The 13,354-nt window shown below is 38.5% G+C and overlaps 1 protein-coding gene across 1 annotated transcript in view; it reads left to right on the top strand.

Annotated features, from left to right (window-relative positions):
• Nucleotides 1–13,354, top strand: part of HTR7 (5-hydroxytryptamine receptor 7) — a 90,263-nt gene that overhangs the window by 1,453 nt on the left and 75,456 nt on the right. The gene's annotated exons all lie outside the window — the stretch shown is intronic.

Raw genomic sequence — 13,354 nt, 5'->3', positions numbered from 1 at the left:
AACAGTAATATGAAGCCTAATGGTCACACTCAGAATTGTGCTGGTGTTTTAAAAAACCTCTTTTCTCACAGGACTGGTTTCCTGTTGTGTTTAATGATACACAGAAACAGTTGTGGACCTACAGACCCTTTAAATGTGTAGACATGTCAGCATAGGAGAAATAATTGATGCCTCCACACTTAAAATGATAGTGCCTCAAGGGATAGTCTAGCACAAAACTGAGATTCCGCCCCCCCCTTTTCCTCCTTGTAAACACAGTTATTTGTTGATACCTAACATGGTCTTTCATTTCACTGCTTGACCAGGATTTATAATTACCAAGTAAAGGGGGTATTTTCAAGGGGGGTGGGAACAACAAAACACTACATTGTAGCTGCATTTAGTTAAAGCTCTAGATTATTTTTTTAAAAATTGATCTGCCATTTTATATATTAGAGTTGGGGCTTTTGATGGAAGACAAGGAATTATTTTAAGAGCAGAGCATGAACTGCGTATGTGTGAATATTAGCTCCAAACTTGGCAGCTGAAGTTCTTAATTACTGTACTTAAGAATGACAAAAACATATGCATTTACAGTCTGGTTATGGCAAGAGGAATTAGCATACCCTCAATATACACATGAGTTAGAAGCTCAGATGTCTGACTGCTCAGCCAACCAACTCTATGCATCTTGTATGGATGGGGTGCCTTTAAATGGAATTTAATGTAATACAGCAAATAACAATTTATGCTGCAAGTTATGCATTTAAATCTTATTAAAATTTCATAATTGATATATGATAAACAGCATATTGTGCTAATTTGTTTTTTAAGCAGCCAGTGCTTCTGCTCTTCTGGCCATGTTAAGATTTGGCTGGGACCACCCTGTGATTCATATACCTGAGGTAAAGGCATTCTTCACTCAGTGCTCATGCATGACTTAGCACCAGCAGGAACATCTCAAATCTAGAGAAGAGGTTAATCCTTCTTGACAAGAGCTTCATCAGCTATAGCTGTTTGATCGTCACAAATTGTGGTAATATATGAATATGGGTTGTGTCTCTTTGTTTCCTATGAGAATTTCCCATTGGTAAATTCTGTTTATTATAGAAGATAAGCATATTTTTCAGAAGACGTGAAGAATTGGTAAGATGAGAAGACACAGATTGCTTTTCTTCCAAGAACATACTGAACTAAAAGTGAGAAAATTTATGGTGTATTTGCTATCTAAGGTGAATTATTTTGGAAAAGAATGTCTTCTTCAGTTCCATTGCAGAATATGACAGACAATACAAAATGTGCTAATAAAATATTTTTAAAACAATATTTAAGCTTCATTCTTTCATTTATTCCCTCTCGAGTAGCTCATATAGGTTACACTGTGCTCCGTACAGCATAACCAAAGATGAATAACAAGAGTCTTGCTTTTGAGCTCATGCTCTATTGTGAGAGATCAGATACCGATGGGCATTTAACCTTTTCAAAATGGAACCTCTGATTTTTTTTAACCACTCCCACCATACTGAGCTGCATTTCCAGTCTTTTCCAAATGCAGCGTCATACCCTGTAAAACCTTCTTCACTGTCTCCAAGACTCCCACCCCCACCTCTTTCAGATAATGAGTCATATTCATTGAAAAACTGGCAGCCATTAGATGGGAGCTCTCATATCTTTCCACCACCAAACAGTCTCCCCTGTACCTGTGTATCTTTTTTCTTTTCTTTTTCTTCTTTTACTTAAAAAGCAAGAAGACATTGTATTCCAGCACAGATCAAACCACTTGTGCCTCCGATCCTGTCCCTTCTCACCTTCTCAAGGACTTTGTTCCTTCCTTCATCTCTCATCTGTCTTTAGCTTTTCCCTTTCTACTGCATTAAGCTGAACAGCATATGGATAAGCTCTTGGTTTCTATCTTTAAAAATCCTTTTTTTGGACTCTCTTTTCCCTTCAGTTACTGCTCTACTTTGCAGGTAATCTGCTCAAAGAACTGGGTCCACACCCTGTCTTCCATACCCCTCAAATAGATGAAGTTGTCACTCATCTGTCACCAAGTCATCAGTATTCTCCTAACTGGCCTTCCTGCTTCCACTTCTACCAACCTGCCATCCATTCCCTATGAAGAGACTAGAGTGATCTAGTAAAGAAATTTTTTTTAAGTGAGATAAAATTTACATACAGGGACATGCACAGATCTTAAGTGTACAGTTTGTTGAGTTTTGACAAATGTGTATACTCATGTAACCAACACTCCACTCAAGATATACAATATTTTCATCATTCTAGAAAGTTCCCTCATGCTCCTTTTGAAATGATTCTTTAAAAATAGAAATAAAATTACCCTTTATTACACAACGTTAAAATAGGTGAAATAGATCCCTATACTGTTTATCTGTCCCGTTGCCGTCGAGCCAGTTCCAACTCATGGAGACCTCGTGTGTGTCAGAGCAGAACTGTGCTCCGTGGAGTTTTCAAGGGCCGGTTTTTTGGAAGGAGACCACAGGCCTTTCAGTTAGCAGCTGGGCATGTTAACTGCAGGATTCCCATATATTGTTTAACTCCCCCCCAAAATAAACCCATTGCTGTTGAGTTGATTCCACCTCAGAGGGACCCTGTAGGACCGAGTAGAACTCCTCGTAGGGTTTCCAAGTCTGTAAATCCTTACAGAAGCAGACTGCCACATCTTTCCCCTGCAGAGTAGCTGATAGGTTCAAGCTGCTGACCTTTTGGTGAGCAGCTGAGTGCTTTAACCACTGTGCTGCTAGGGCTCCTTGCCATATATATTGTTTGTGGAAGTTTGTATTATGTATATATACATATATATGTATTTATATATGTATATTTATACATACCCTGGTGGTGGAATGGTTAAGTGCTCAGCTGCTAACTGAAAAGTCATCAGTTAGAACCCACCAGTGGCTCTGTGAGAGAAAAGACCTGTCAATCAGCTCCATTAACGATTATAGCCTAGGAAACTCTATGGGGCAGTTCTACTCTGTCTTGCAGAGTTACTATGACTTGAATCAGCTCACTGGCACACCAGCATCAACAACATATAAGGAATGGTGCAGTTGGTTAGGCTCTCAACTACTAACTACAAAGGTTGGTGGTTTGAACCCATCCAGAGGTGTCTCAGAATCAGCGTTTGGTGATCTGCTTCTGAAAACCCTAAGGAGAGAGTTCTACTCTGCACACATGTGTTTGCTGTGAGTTGAAATCAACTCAACAGCAACTGATTTTGTTTTGATTTTTATATAAGGAATGAAAATATAAAGTAGTGCAGAAGGATGGTGAATACCAAATTCAAGAGAGCATTATCCCTGGTGGGGTAGAAGGGAGTGCTATCAGAGAGTGGTACACACATCAATTCTATCGGCAAGGTTTAATTTCTTAATCTTGGTGGTGGTTACAGTCTTGTTCTTCTTCATGTAACTGTTTGTATGTCTGGAATATATTGTTAACTTCTTATTGAAATACAATTTACATATAGAAAAGTGCACAATCCTAAGTGTGAAATGAGATGAATTTCCACAGAGTAAACACAACTGTGTAATCAACAACCCAGTTAAGAAATAGAATACTGCCAACATCCCAGAGGCCCGCTCCTTACCCATCCCAGTTTCTAATACTCCCAGAGATAACCATTGTGTTGACTTCTAGCATCATAACTTACTTTTGCTTAGTCTGGAACTTTATATAAATTGAATTACACAGTATGTACTCTTTTGAACCTGACTTCTCTTGCTCAATGTAATGTCTGTCAGATTTATCCATATTTTTTAGCCTTCATTCATATTCATTGTTGAGTAGGAATCTTGGGGTGGTGCAAATAGTTAAGCACTTGAGTACTAATCAAAAGGTTAGCAGTTCAAATCCATCCAGAGATGCATCAGAAGAAAGGCTTGAGTGATCTGGGTCTAAAAGATCATAGCCTTGAAAACCTATGGAGCAGCTCTGCTGTGCACACATGGGTTTCCATGAATCAGAATTGACTCGATGACAGCTAGTTTTTATTTTAGTCATTTCATTATATAAATGCACCATGGTATGTTTATCCATCCTCCTATAAATGGACACTTGAAGTATTTCCAGTTATTATTACTAGTACTGCTATGAACATTCATGTGCAAGTCATTTTTTGGACAAGTTTTCATTTCTTTTGAGTAAATACATTGCTTGGTAATAGAGTACCTTAACTCATTGCCACTGAGTCAGATCTGACTCATAGTGACCTGTCCGTGGGTTTCCAAGGCGGTATCACTATGGAAGTAGATTGCCCAACCTTCCTTCCAAGGAGTGGCTAGTGGGTTTGAACCACCAGCCTTCTGGTTAGCAGTCAAATGCCTTAGGCACTACACCACCAGAGCTCTTATTAGAGTACCTTAGTGGGTTTTACTTCCATATACCCCCTCACAACTTTTGTGGTGGTTGTCAAGCATTTTAAGTACATGTTTTTAAAACCCATTAAATATTTTTATGGTTGTTTAAAATAATCAGCATTCACTGTTTTAAACATATTTTATTTGTTTTTGGTGGCAATATACAAAACCAAACATACATCCACTCAAATTTTCTACATGAACAGTTACATAACTGGTTACATACTTCACATTGTGCTACCATTCTCAGTTGTTGTTGTTGTTATGTGCCATCGAGTCGGACCCGACTCATAGCAAGCCTTCCTTGGTTTTCCGAGGCAGTATCACTATGGAAGTAGATTGCCCAACCTTCCTTCTGAGGAGTGGCTGGTGGGTTTGAACCACCAGCCTTCTGGTTAGCAGTCAAGTGCCTTAGGCACTATGCTACCAGAGCTCCCACCATTCTCACTATCTCTGCCCATGTTGTTTCGTCACCATTATTTTAGGCTCTCTGCCCTTTAAAGTTCTTACCTGTGCTTTATATTGTCAAATTAAGCTCATATACATAACTCTTTATAAGAGCATTATGCTTAAGGCAAACATTTTTTGTTAATTGTGTTAAACTGTTGTTTAATGATGGCTTCATGGGATATTTTGGTTCAAAGTTTAAAGATTATTTCTGGGCATTAATTTTGGGTATTCCCTCTGTCTTCAATGGATCCAGTAAGTCTGGTTTCCATATGAGTTTGAAGTTCTATTCCATACTTTTCCTTCTTTTGATCAAGGATCCATCTTTGATCCTTGAACAAAACATTCAGTAATGGTAGCAGGACACTATCCATTTTTTTTCTTGTCTCATGGTAATGAAGGTAGTAGTTTACAGAGGCATTTAAACTTACAATCCATTTCCTTCTTCGATTCACGGGTCTCCTTCTTTGCTGTTATGTTGTTGTTGTTGTTATTTGCCGTCGAGTCGGCCCCTTTGCTGTTATAGGTAAATAGAAACAAATTGTATCTTGAGTGACCATTCACAAGCTTTTAAGACCTCAGGTGCTACTCACCCAACTAGGAGGTAGAACAGAAGCTCTGAAAACAACATTAGGGCAATTGACTGGTAGATCCAATAAGCCGTAAATCTAAACCCTCTAACCCAATAAAGTGTTCAGTTGTACCTAAGTAACATCAATGGGTACAATCTTAAAAAAAAAAAAAAGAGCTGGCTGCTGTTGTAGTTGTAAAATTACTTTGTCGTTAGGTGCCATTGAGCCAGCTCCAGCTCATAGTGACCCTCTGTACAACTGCCCTGGCATGAGCCATCCTCACAATGCTTGCTATGCTTGAGTGCATCGTTGAAGCCACCGTGTCAATCCATCTAGTTGAGAGTCTTCCCCTTTTTATCTGATCTTCCACTTTACCGAGCATGAGATCCTTCTCTAGGGAATGATTCCTTCTGCCAACATGACCAAAGTCGGTGAGACCAAGTCTGGCCACTCTCGCTACCAAGGAGCATTCTTGCTACACTTCTTCCAGAACAGATTTGTTAGTTCTTCTGGCAGTCCATGGTACTTTCGGTATTATTTGCCAGCACCACAACTCAAAAGCATCTTCAGTCTTCCTTAATCATTGTCCAGCTTTCACTTGCATATGAGACAATTAAAAAGACCATGGCTTGGGTTAGGTGTACCTTAGTCTTCAAAGTGACATCTCTGCTCTTCAGCACTTTAAACAGATCTTTTGCAGCAGATTTGTGCAGTACAATATGACATCTGATTTGTTGACTGCTGCTTTCATGGTTGTTCGTTGTGAATCCAAGTAAAATGAAGTATTTGACAACTTCACTCTTTTCTCCATTTATCATGATGCTGCTTATTAGTCCAGTTGTGAGGATTTTCATTTCCTGTTGAGGTGTAATCCATACTGCAGACTCTATTCTTTGATCTTCATCAGTAAGTGCTTCAAGTACTTTTCACTTTCAGCAAGGTTGTGTTGTCTGCATATCGCAGGTTATTAATGAGTCTTCCTCCAATCCTGATACCATGTTCTTCTTCGTATAGCCCAGCTTCTCCAATTATTTGTCAGCATACAGATTGAATAAGTATGGTGAAAGGATACAACCCTGACACACACTCTTCCTGATTTTAAACCATGTAGTACACCCTTGTTCTGTTTGAACAACCGCCTCTTGGTCTATGTACCAGTTCCTCATGAGCACAATTAAGTGCTCTGGAATTCCCATTCTTTGCAATGTTATCCATAATTCGTTATGATCCACACAGTCGAATGCTTTTGCATAATCAATAACATACAGATACGCATCTTCCTGATATTCTTTGCTTTCAGCCAAGATCTGTCTGACATCGGCAATGATGTCCCTCATTCCACGTCCTCTTCTGAATCCAGCTACATTTCTGGAAATTCCCTTTCAGTATAGTGCTGCAGCTGTTTTTGAATTATCATTAATGATGTTGACATTAGTGATATTGTTTAATAATTTCCATATACTGTTGGATCACCTTTCTTTGGAATAGGTGCAAATATGGATTTCTTCCAGTCGGTTGGTCAGGTAGCTGGCTGCCACATTACTTGGTATAGATGAGTAAATGCCTGCAGTGCTGCATCCATTTGTTCAGACATCTCAATTAGTATACAGTCAACTCCTGGAGCTTTGTTTTTTGCCATTTCCTTCAGTGCCACTTCAACTTCTTCCTTCAGTACCATTGGTTCTTGTTCATATGCCACCTCCTGGAACTGTTGATGGTCAACTAGTTCTTTTTCGTACGGTGACTCTGTGTATTCCTTCTGCCTTCTTTTGATGCTTCCTGCATCATTCAATATTTTGCCCATAGAATCCTTCAGTATTGCAACTTGAAGCCTGAATGTTTTCTTCAGTTCTTTCAGCTTAAGAAGTGCTGAGCATGTTCTTCCCTTTTTGTTTTCTAATTCCATGTCTTTGCACATTTAATTTTAATAGTTTCCTTTGTCTTCTTGAGTTATTTTTTGAAATCTTCTGTTCAGCTCCTTTATCTTCTCATTTCTTGCATTTGCTTTAGCTACTCTCTGTTCAAGAGCATGTCTCAGAGTCTCTTCTGGCATTCATTTTGGTCTTTTCTTCCTTTCTTGGCTTTTTAATGACCTTTTGTTTTCATCATGTATGATGTTCTTGATATCATCCCACAGTTCCTCAGGTTTTTGGTCATGGGTGTTCAATACATAGTTTCTTTTATTCAGATGGTTTCTAAATTTAGGTTGGATATAATCAAAGTCATATTTTGGCTCTCGTGAACTTGTTTTAAGTTTCTTCAGCTCTCGTTTGGACTTGCATATAAGTGATTGATAATCTGTTCCACAATCAGCTCCTGGCCTTGTTTTGCCTTAAGATATTGAGCTTCTCCATCACATCTTTCCACAGTTGTAGTCAATCTGATTTCTGTGTATCCCTTCTGGTGAGGTCCATGTGTATAGCAGCTATTTACATTGTTGAAGAAAGGTATTTTCAGTGAATAAGTTCTTGGTCTTGCAAATATCATGCTATCTCCGGTATCATTATTATCACCAAGGGAGTATTTTCCAACTACCAATGATTCTTTTTTGCTTCCATCTTTCACATTCCAATCACCAGTAATCATCAACACATCTTGATTACATGTTTGGTCAATTTCAGATTGCAGAAGTTGGTAAAAACCTTCAGTTTCTTCATCTTTGGCTTTAGTGGTTGGTGTGTAAATTTGAATAATAGTAGTATGAACTGGTCTTCCTTATAGGTGTATGAATATCATCCTATCACCAACAGCATTGTACTTCAGGAAAGATCTTGAAATGTTCTTTGTGACAGTGAATGTGACACCACCACTCCTCTTCAATTTGTCATTTCTGGCACAGTAGAGAATATGATTATCTTATTCAGAATGGCCAGAACCAGTCCATTTCAGCCCACTAATGCCTAGGATATCGATCTTTGTGCATTTCATTTCATTTCTTACAACTTCTAGTTTTCCTAGATTCATACTTCTTACATTCCACATTCTGATTTTTAGTGGATGTTTGCAGCTGTTTCTTCCCATTTTGAGCCATGCCCCATCAGCAAATGAAGGTCCCAAAACCTTTACTCTATCCATGTCATTAAGGTTGACTCTACTTTGAGGAGACATCTCTTCCCAAGTCGTATTTTGAGTGTCTTCTGACCTGAGAGTCTCATCTTCCAGCATTATATCAGACAGTGTTTATAATTTTTTCCAGTAATATATCAGACAGTGTTTCACTTCTATTCACAAAGTTTTCACTGGCCAATTCCTTGAGAAATTGATGGCCCCTTCCTTCTTCCCAGTCTTTCTTAGTCTGGAAGCTCCACTGAAATCTGTACAACATAGGTGACCCCGCTGGTGTTTGAAATACTAGTGCCATAGCCTTCCGCTCACAGCAACACAAAACCACCACAGTACAACAGACTGACAGACAAGTGGTGGGTAAATTTATGGCAAATAAAGTATTTTATAAACTCCCTGCTATAAAGTCAATTCTGACTCATAGCAATCCCCACTGGGTTTCCAAGGCTGTAAATCTTTATGGAAGTGGATTGCCCTAACTTCCTTCCCTGGAGCGGCTGGTGCATTTGAATCAATGACCTTCTATACCGAAGGAGCCGTGGTGGCCCAATACCTTATCCATTACAACTCCAGAGCTCCTGAAAGTGCTATATATATATATATAGTTTTGTTGTTGTTATGTGCCATTGAGTCGGACCTGACTCATAGCGACCCCTCCTTGGGTTTCCAAGGCAGTATCACTACGGAAGTAGATTGCCCAACCTTCCTTCCGAGGAGTGGCTGGTGGGTTTGAACCACCAGGTTTCTGGTTAGCAGTCAAGCGCCTTAGGCACTATGCTACCAGGGCTCCTATATATGTATATGTGTGTATACACACACACACACACATATAATTATGTAAGACACTCTATTTGCCATTTAGCCTCTTTTTTTTTTTGCCAGTATACAATTTTATTTCCCCCCTGGTGTATAACTTAATGGTAACAGCTGTGTTAGTCTGGTTGTGTAACAACTGCCCTTTGTTGATGCCAATTTTCGCATCATCATGGAAACAATTTTCTACTTCCCAGTGAGTGATTTCTCCTTTCCCACTACTCCTGGTAAACGCTAGTAATCACTGGTCTGTATATAATTACCTATTCTTGTCATTTCATGTAAGTGAGACCATGCAATATTTGTCCTTTTGTGATTGACTTATTTTGCTCAGCATAATGTCTTTGAGGTTCATTCATATTGTAGATGTATGAGGACTTCATTCTTCCTTTAAGGCTAAGTAATATTCCATTGTATGTATGTACCTCATTTTGTGTATCCATTTATCTGTTGATGGACACTTGAGTTGTTTCCAACTTTTTGCTATGTGAATAATGCTGCAGTGAACATCAGCATGCATATGTCTGTTCGTGTCATTGTTTTTAGGTCCCTAAGGTATATACCAACGGAGGCATGGTGGCACAGTTAAGTGCTTGGATGCTAACAGAAAAGTTGGCAAGTTGAAACCACCAGCTGCTCCATGGGAGAAAAATGTAGCAGTCTGTTTCTGTAAAGAATTATAACCTTGGATACCCTATGAGACAGTTCTTCTCTGTTCTACAGGGTTGCTGTGAGTTGGAATCAACTTCATGGCGATGGGTTTCTGTTTTTTTTCTTGAAGGTATATATCTAGAAGTAGAATTGCTAAGTCATGCTGTAATTCTCCTTTTAATTTTGAGGAATTGCTATACTGTTTTCCATTGTGGTTGTACTATTTTACATTTCCACTAGCAGTTGATAAGCATGTTTACTTTTTCCATTGTTCTTTATTTCTTCTTGCGTGCTTTCATTTGGGATCATTTTCTTCTGCCCAATTAGACTCCTGTTAACTTTTTTTGTTTGTTTGTTTTTCTTAGTGAGGGTTTACTAGTGACAAATTCAGTTTTTACTTATTTGAAAACATGTTAATTTTGCCTTCAAATTTTGAGTGTGGAAATCTAGGTTTGCAGGATTTTTTTTGTATGTGTGTTTTCCCAACACTTAAAAATATTATTCCATTGTCTTCAAACTTCCATCACTTCTGTTGGAAAATCAACCATCAGTCAATATTATTATTACTCTTCCAAAGATTATTTCTCTGATTACTTTTAAAATTTACTCTGTCTTTAGTTTCTAGCAGTTTTTCTATGATGTCCCTAGTCTGTCTTTATTATTATTATTATTGCTTTTTTGTTGTTTTCCCTGGGTAGCACAAACAGTTTGCACTTGACTCCTAACCTAAACATTGATGATCTGAGACCATTCAGCAGCATTGTGGAAAAAAGGCCTGGCAATATGCTTCTGTAAAGATTACACATAAGAAGACTCTGTGGAGGATAGTTCATTGGGGTGCCATGAGTCAGAATCAATTCAACAACAAAAGGTTTTATTTGTTGTTATTCCTGCTTAGAGTTCTTAGTGATTATTGCATTTGGTGAAATGTGTATACATGTCTTCTGTCCATTTTTTAATGCATTTTATTGAAATATAATTTATGTGCAGTGAAATACACAAAACTAAAGTGACATGGGTCAATGAATTTTTTTTTTTTCAGTGTTCCCTCCCCACCCCTCCCACCTCTGGCAACCAGCAAAGAAAGTTTCCTTTCATATATAAACCTTTCCTTGCCCCTCCACAACAATGAGCTAATACTATATTTGTCCTTCTGTGATTGATATATTTCACTCAGCATAAAGTCCTCCAAGTTCATCCATATTATGCAGTGTTTTGCAGACTCCACATTATTCTTTAGTGCTTCATAGTGCATTCCATTCATTTAGTGCATTCCATTATGTGTATGTACCATAGTTTGGTCATCCACTCTTCTGCTATAAATCTTAGAGATAAGTCCTTTGCCAGATATGTAATTATTGGCAAATATGAATTTGTTGCTGTCATTTTTGTTGTATGGTTTATTGTGGTGTCGATTTCTTTGTTCCAAATAATTTTCTATGCTGAGCTTGTTTTGTTTATGAATTGTGTTATCACTTCCTCATTGCTATTGTTTTGGCATTTGCTGAATATTTATGCTGGTCCTCTTTTTTGATGTGAAGGTTTATCATTTTTCGTGAGGTTACCCTGTGAGTCATAGTTTTCTTCCCAAGTTTAGAACAAGTCCGTTCTATCTTATAGTTGTCTTGACTTTCCTACCATCTAGAAGAGTCGGGGCCGACTCGACGGCACACAACAACAACAACAACAACAGAAGTCTGTAACAACACAGTTTTTTCCCTCTTTTTGGTTTGTAGTTGTCCTCACTTGTCAATTGATGTCTCTAGTTCCCTGTTCACTATCTCATAGGCTTCTTTACTTTGGATGCTATTTTGGTTTCTGGGTTATATCATCATGTGTGTTAATGGTCAGTTGTTGTTGGCTATTTTGCTTCTCTGTCCAAAGGGCTTCCTTTAGCATCTCTTGTAAGGTTGGTCTGGTTTTAACAAATTCTCTTAATTTCTGCTTATCTGGAAATCTCCTAATTTCACCATCATATTTGAGGGACAGTATTGCTGGGTACATAATTCTTGGTTGGAAATTTTTCTCTTTCAGTGTTTTATATATACCATCCCATTGTTTTCTTGCCTGCATGGTTTCTGTCGAGAAATCTGAGCTTAGTCTTATTGTTTGCCCTTTGTAGGTAGCTTCGTTTTTCCTGGGCTGCTCTTGTGATTCTTTCTTTGTCTGTGGTTTTGGTGAGTTTGATGATGATATGTCTGGGTGTTTTTCTTTTGGGGTCTATCTTGTTTGGAGTTTGTTGAACTTCCTGAATAGATATATTCTCATCTTTCTTCATACCAGGAAAATTCTCTTCCAACAAATCTTTGACAATTTTCTCTGTGGTTTTATTTGTCACTTCCTGTTCTGGAATTCTGATTACACATAGGGTATTCCTTTTGATAGTATCCCACATGAACCTTAGGCTTTCTTCATTTTGTTTTGATCTTTTTTCTAATTGATCCCTTTCCAAGGAAGTATTCAGGTATTTGACTTCAATCTCTCTAATTATGTCTTCCATTGATTCAATTCTGCTCCTTTGCCCATTCAATGTCTTATCTATTTCTGAAAATTTAGTATTAGTCTTCTGGATTTCTGTGTGTAGATTTTGTATCATTTCTCATTTTTCATTTGTCATTTTGTTCTTGTATTGTCTTTTGAAATTGTTCTAGAGTTTTCTCTGTGTTTTCCATGATCTGTCTCTCAATTTGTTGAAGATACCCAAATATAATTCTTTTGAATTCCTTGTCAGGGAGTTCCAATGTTGTGTCTTCCTCAGGGATGTGTTTTGGGTCTATATCCTGGTCCCTTGTTTCTCCTGCTTTATCTTGCTTCTTTTTGTGGACTGTGATGTTCTGTTGTCTCTGAGGCATTGTGATGTTTTTGTATTTATATTTAATTGGTGATCGTATGTTGGAGTGACTTGCCCACGATTTTTGTTTTCTTTGTTTGTATGTTAGCTACTCAAGCAGGGTATTGTGCTCCTCTATTCACTAGTTGACAGCACTTATACACTCACCACCTGTCTCCTGTCCTGTTGTTGGCCTCTCATATGTCCCTGCCCACCTTGGCAAACAGAGCCTATTCTTAGGTCCCTGGAATCTGAATGAGAATGCTATCACTTCAAATATCCAAAATGGCTGCCACTTGTAACCATTCAAAATGGCTGTGCCTTCGGTCACTTTAAATATCCAAAATGGCTGCCGCATTTAAACAATCAAAATGGCTGCACCCTCTGGACAGCAGAAAGTCAACAGTTCAGGTTGTCTCCCTCCTTGCTATTTCCCTTCCTAGTCATAGGCCACCAGTGCATCGTTCCTGCAGCCCTTGGTGGCAAGGGCTGATCTTTAGGTCAGTTCTCAGGTCCCAACACCACTTGGAAATATTCAGGCTGTTGGTCTTGTCAGAGTAGCTGACAGTCCGCAGCTCCAACCATCTCTGTACTCACTGTTTTCATTCAGGTTTTTTCAGTAG

The sequence above is a fragment of the Orycteropus afer genome, unplaced genomic scaffold (assembly GCF_000298275.1).
Source record: "Orycteropus afer afer isolate SDZICR_OR568_19922 unplaced genomic scaffold, OryAfe1.0 scaffold00601, whole genome shotgun sequence".
NCBI lineage: Eukaryota > Metazoa > Chordata > Mammalia > Tubulidentata > Orycteropodidae > Orycteropus > Orycteropus afer.
The sequence above is the reverse complement of the archived record's forward strand: the minus strand, read 5'-3'. Positions and strand labels throughout refer to the sequence as shown.